Below are 6,857 nucleotides of genomic sequence, written 5' to 3'. Positions count from 1 at the left end.
TGAGAAAATCGCCTTTAAAGTTGTCCATTTATGTTCGCGATTGTGCTGCATTCACTCACAAAAATAAATGTTTTATATATTTACGGTTGGAAATTTACAAAATATCTTCATGGAACATGATCTTTACTTAATATCCTCATGATTTTTGGCATAAAAGAAAATTCGATAATTTTGACCCATACAATGTATTGTTGGCTATTGCCACAAATATACCCGTGCGACATGTGACTGGTTTTGTGATCCAGGGTCACATATCACAAGTTTCAAATTGAAATTTCCCGTGAGTGCCTCTAAAAGCGTGTTCAGTTTGATCCGGAACAGATGAACGTGAATCTGGCAGTGTTTTATTACATTGGTTGTTGTACGTATTGCAGCAGTTCTGAATTAAAATGTCCCATGAGTGGCGCTAAAAGGTTAATGAATTTGAAAATATCATACCACCTACATTAAACCCTAAACATAGTGTTAACAAAGGACATAAAAACAGATTTACTGAAACAATCATGTAATTTTAGCTTGTTTCTAAAAGTTCATCATGACTTATGTTTCATGGGGCTCCATGGTCCCCTTTCGCTCCACATCACAAGTGTAATGCTGTACCAGGTGAGATATCGAGCAAGTTTACTACAGCAAAGGCCCTGTTTACACCTGGTATTAAGATGCGTTTTGGTCAATCGGATCACAAGTGGACAACACTAAATACGTGTAAACGGGGTCTAAAACGTTTTGAGCTTGTCCAGTTTTGACCACTTCCAGAGGTTGAAAACACATTCGATTTACACTATGAAAGCAATCCTGTCGAATGTGTTTTCAAACAGCCACAAAAGATTGTCTTCTCTTCATCTACTGTTCTAATGAGTAAGATTATGAGAAGAGCTCTAGCCAGACGGGGTTTAAACTATCGGCTGTAGACCCAAGTTTTGTTAGAAGATTAAAAACTGACCAAGCACAATGTCTTTCCGTCGTCTCCGGTCACATTCATCTGTAAATTGTGTGAGCTTATTTCGTCCATTAGATGAAAAGATCTGAAAAACACATACATTTGCCCGTCCATAAAACCTCCTCTTGAAGAAATCAGGACAGAAGTGGTTAAAAGTGGACAAAAGAGACAATTAAAACACCAGGTGTGAACGGGAATGTGTCTCCCTCGTCTACTTGTGATCCGATCCACCAAAACGCATCTCAATACCAGCTGTAAACAGGGCCTGAAAAGCCACACATATATGGAGCTGGTGTTATTTATCCAAAAATATGTCTTTATTAATCAATATAAATATATATAATATAATCTGCACCTGTAATCATAATTTTGTATGAAAATGATTATAAGTGATTGCTGTTTTACTGCCTCTACTGTTCATTTCAGCTGGAAGCTGCAGTGATTTGTATGTATTGGTATGTTTTTTTTGTGTTTTGCAAAAATGTAGGTAGAGGTAATTCCATCCATCATCCACCCATCCATCCATCATCCAAACTGCTTTATCCTTATGAGGATCTTGGGGTGCTGGAGCTTATCCCAGTGTCTTGGGCCACATGCGGGGAACACCCTGAATGGAAGGCCATTTCACACCTACGGACAACTTAAGAGTCTCCAATTCACCTTTGGATTGTCTGGATCGTCTGTGGATTGTGGGGGAAACCGGAGCACTTGGAGGAAACCCACGCGGACACAGGGGAGAATATGCGCAATCCACACAGAAAGGCCTCCTGGCTGAGCCGGGACTCGACCCGGGGAGATTCTTGTTGAAGGAGAGCTTCAGAAGACTGGGGCAAGTGTTGGGCAGTTGGTGCTCTTCGGTCATGTTTGACCAAAAAAATTTACGTTTTTCTTTATTATAATTTTTTATTTCATTGGAATGGTATGAAACTTGGTAAAGATTTTGGCACATGCTATGTTAACACAAATACATAATCATGGACATGATTCGAAAAGGTTAAATGGTCCAGTAAAAAAAGTGTCACACTTGTGCTGGTCGAAAATGAGCACATTTGAAATAAATTGAGAGATGAATTTCATCTAGTGGAAGCGTTTGGTACTGCAGCCAAACAACATCTTATTAAAAACAAAAACGTTTTTTGAAATATCAGGCTCAAATTTGGAACAAAACTTGTTTAGATTTATTGCTTTGATTTTCTTGCAGTTTTCGAGTAAAACATGATTTTTAAAATATATATTTTATAAAGAAATTGAAAATTGTATTTTTGTGCATTTTTCATAATAATGCACAAAATTCTGTAACTTTTTTTTTTTTAGTTCACTTTTTAAAACTTTTCACTTCAGCAAAATCTTTGAAAAGAGATCAAACTTAAGTCTGTGCACTAAAGCATTCAATATTTACGACAGTTTAAGTTGGAAGTTTAATTTTCAGGTCTATGCTCAAAACATGACTAAATGGATTATAAATACAGTGTAAATATAATTTAATTAAAAAACATCTGCTAAAAATACAAAATAAAAAACATTATCAAACTAAAATATAGTACATTCATTTCATATTTTTGACCGACACGCGAAGAGCACCAGAGGATTACTAATTGACTCATTATGGGATGCTAATGAGAATCAATGAGGCGTATGAGATGTGAGAAAGAGCCCTATAGAAATCGGTGCGTGTGTCTGCACTTGCTAGCTAAATTTAACATTTACCCTTTCCACTAAAAACAAACATAAAGGGTGTAAAAATGTAATGAGGATATCTCGTTTGTCAAAGATTTGCTGGTAATGCTCGACTAAAGCACCAGCTCCAGTAACTACTTCTGCCATCTGGACGGCTCAGACTGCAAGGGAAACAAAAACACAGCTATGTTGTATGTTTTGTTCCCATGATAAGTGCTGGGTTAGGAGAGAATATATCAAACTAAACTCCCACCGTATTACCATCCCTCCTCGTTCACACCTCGGAGCCAAACGCGGTTTAGCGAGACGGAAAATCATAACCCTGTGGTGCTGTTTTGGACATCTAGAGATGTGACTCAGCGGCTGTTCTTGCACAAGGAGGATTTATATGGATTTCAATAGGAGATCGTGTTGAATGTCAACCATCTAGCAGTGGGAGGTAGTGAAATACAGCCTGGAACAGGCAGTCCGAACCGGAAGAACAGCTTGATCTATATTAGTCCGACTGGATTTTGAATGCTTAAAACCCAAAACAGAACTCCAAGATCCCGACGTCAGCCTCTTTTAAGGCTTTCAAGCGATGAAATCCAGTGCGGTTTGCTGGTGGCAAGAGCTATTCGTCAGACACTATTTATGTGCGGTAGCATATGGGTTTTAAAGTGATTCACACTGAACACATGGTGAAACATGCTGATTGCGGTGATCATCTGAGCACAATCAAACAACCTTTTCCTGCACATTTTGGATCGTTATCAGTACACTCTAAAAAAAATGCTGGGTTGTTTCAATGCAAATTTGGGTCAAATAGGCAAACCTAGCCAATTGGGTTAAATTTATTAATACAATTTTTAACCCAATAGTTGGGTATAAACTATATAATAATATTATATATATATATAACCCAAATTTGGGGTAAAACAACCCAGCAGTTTTTTTAGAGTGTACTATTGTACTATTATTATAAATTTAGTACAAACAAAAAGCGAGAGAATATCATAGCAATATGGGAGTGTGCTCTTTTGACTTATGAGTCTGAAAGCATGCAGCCACTCAGAAAAGTAAATGCACAGCAACATGCTAACAATCATGCTAACAATGCTAACTGATCCTTACAACACAAAGACCTTATTGCTCTGCATGTTACAGTTATGTTTTGTTCAAACTAATCATTTTTTTTTCATAAGTGTTATTTGCTAAGCTAGTAGGCTACACTGTTAGCTTGCTAACTGAAGATTACTGAAAACAAAAATAAAAGGAAATGTATTTGTTGACCATTTTCAGCCTCCGTAATATGTAATTTAAAATGCAGTAACTGGCATATTTTCGTGATTAAGAATAAATACATGTAAAGTGAACTTTGAATATATATATATACTTTTAAAAAGTAAACTTTGTAATAATGTCAAATTAAAAGGTTTTCTTTCTTTCAAGTTCATTTTAAAAAGTTTATGTTTTAATAATCTTTTGTCGTGCTTTAAATAAGTGTACTTATATTGATGTTACCGATGACTAAAGCACATGTGAAGTACCTGATTATAATTTTATTGTTTTTCGATATTGCATTTAAATACATATTTTAATTTATTATGATTATTAAATATAAAGCCGTACTTATGTCTTACATAAGTTGTTAAAAAAACAAACTCTATTTAATTCAATATGTACATTTGAAATAAATTTAAACCATACATTTTTTTATACAACTTAATTGTAAATTAAATGAAATTAAAGGGTTAGTTCACCCAAAAATGAAAATTCTGTCAGTAATTACTCACCCTCATGTTGTTCCACCCCCGTAAGACCTTCGTTCATCTTCGGAACACAAATTAAGATATTTTTGCTGGATCACTCCTCCATAGGCTTCTAAGGCATTATAACTTGCTGGCCCAGAAAATGTATTAAAGACATAATTAATATAGTCCAAGTGACTACAGTGGCTCAATCTTAAGTATATAAAGCGACGAGAATACTTTTTGTGCGCAAAAACAAAACAAAAATAACGACTTTATTCCACTTTTCATTTCCTTCTCTCTGGGCCTCGAGTTTTTTCACCTGGTGTTTTAGCGCAGCGCGTCTGTGTTGTACGTCATACGTAGGCTCACTATTGGCCGACGCTGGTCATGTGTGTGATGCACTCCTATGGAGGAGTGATCCAGCTCTCGGAATCAAAAATATCTTAATTTGTGTTCCGAAGATGAACGAAGGTCTTACGGGGTTGGAACAACATGAGGGTGAGTAATTACTGACAGAATTTTCATTTTTGGGTGAACTATCCCTTTAAGTGTCCGAAAACATTGCATTCAGTTCCCTCTCAAATATATATTCTTTTAAAGTGCATTATCCCTGTAATAGGTAGGCTACTTGTTTTAAAAACTCGATAAGACTGGGAAAAGATTCTTAGCCACTTCCTTAGGGAGAGTGAGATGCAAACTGTGGACGATCAGAAAACCTTTAGGCAGAGCTGCAGATTACGATAAAGGCAAAAAAACAAATTACACTGTTGGATTTCTGTGTGCTGAGATAATGTTAACGCCCAGAGCCAACGAAAGCAGAGAGAGAGAGAGAGAGAGAGAGAGAGAGAGCAAGAGAGGGAGAGAGAGAGTGAGTGAGAGAGAGAGAGAGAGAGAGAGAGAGAGAGTGAGTGAGTGAGTGAGAGATTGAGAGAGAGAGAGGGAGAAAGAGAGAGAGTGAGTGAGTGAGTGAGTGAGTGAGAGAGAGAGAGAGAGAGAGAGAGAGAGAGAGAGAGAGAGAGAGAGAGAGAGAGAGATATTAGCTGCAGGCATCCGCCATAAAGCATCTTTTCGCAGGCGTGATCCTGCATCTCATCTCTCTATCCCTCTCTCTCTCATCTTCTCACGGTCAATCTTTGAGATAAGTACAGATTAGTCAACATGCTGGCAGACAGTACCAGTGCTGTGCTTGAAAAGTAAGGCCATCATAACCTTTCCACGCTATTAACCTGACATTTCGAGAGTTATTACTGTTACTGATGCTGGATGCTTTTTTGAGTCCGTCTCCTACTTTTGAATGGCCGGCGATGAAGAAAGATGCTTTCGACTCAAGACTGTTTTGCATCTTTCCAACAACAGAAGCAAACAGAAAGATTGAAATTATCTTTCAAAATGTATGAAAACATTGTCTGTCATCCAAAACCTGCCCTGCCAACTGACTTCAAGCTCACTGAACTTTTATTACTTTGAATTAACTGTTAATTACATTAACGGTTAACTATTTGATGTTTTAATACTGAACTATTTACATTTGACACTGCTTAAAATGAAAAATCTTGCCTTGTCCGCATATATAGTAAGGATGCACCGATATGAACATTTTGACCGATACCGATAACCGATAACTCTTTATATTTGAAAGCCGATAACCGATAAGTCTTTATATTTGAAAGCCGATAACCGATAACTCTTTATATTTGAAAGCCGATAACCGATAATTCTTTATATTTGAAAGCGATAACCGATAACTCTTTATATTTGAAAGCCGATAACCGATAACTCTTTATATTTGAAAGCCGATAACCGATAACTCTTTATATTTGAAAGCCGATAACCGATAATTCTTTATATTTGAAAGCCGATAACCGATAACTCTTTATATTTGAAAGCCGATAACCGATAATTCTTTATATTTGAAAGCCGATAACGATAATTCTTTATATTTGAAAGCCGATAACCGATAATTCTTTATATTTGAATGCCGCTAACCGATATATTGGCCAATAAATCTAAATCCAAATTTTTATGTCATTTTTGAGAGCCTGATTACAAAAACAAAAGTCTCACCATTAAAAGAAATGTCCCAAGCACACAATTATAATGTTCTCGTGATATTTGTATTTAGCCTATGTGACAGACTTGCTTGCACTTAACCAGATTTTCCTTCTTGATGTGATTTCAGTCATATTTTTTAAGCGATTCAGAACCTTCAACAGCATCTGAAGTGTCTCAGCTGAAGGAAATAATACATTATTTATCGGTTTTAATATATCAGCCACATTTTTATCAGGCCAATAATGATAACATTAAAAATTAACATATACTGTCCGATACCGATAATGCTGGTCAATATATATCGTGCATCCCTAGTACGAAGTTGCATCATGGACTATCACAGAACAAACTTCATTTATAGTGTGATACATAATAACGTCTCACAAAAGCAGCGAGAAGCGCAGGCAGAGGTCTGAGCAACACCTGCACTGTTATTGGATCAGTGTGTTCACACA

This window comes from Abramis brama (assembly GCF_963993115.1).
Source record: "Abramis brama genome assembly, chromosome: 1".
NCBI classification, from domain to species: domain Eukaryota; kingdom Metazoa; phylum Chordata; class Actinopteri; order Cypriniformes; family Leuciscidae; genus Abramis; species Abramis brama.
This window is presented reverse-complemented; position numbering follows the sequence as displayed.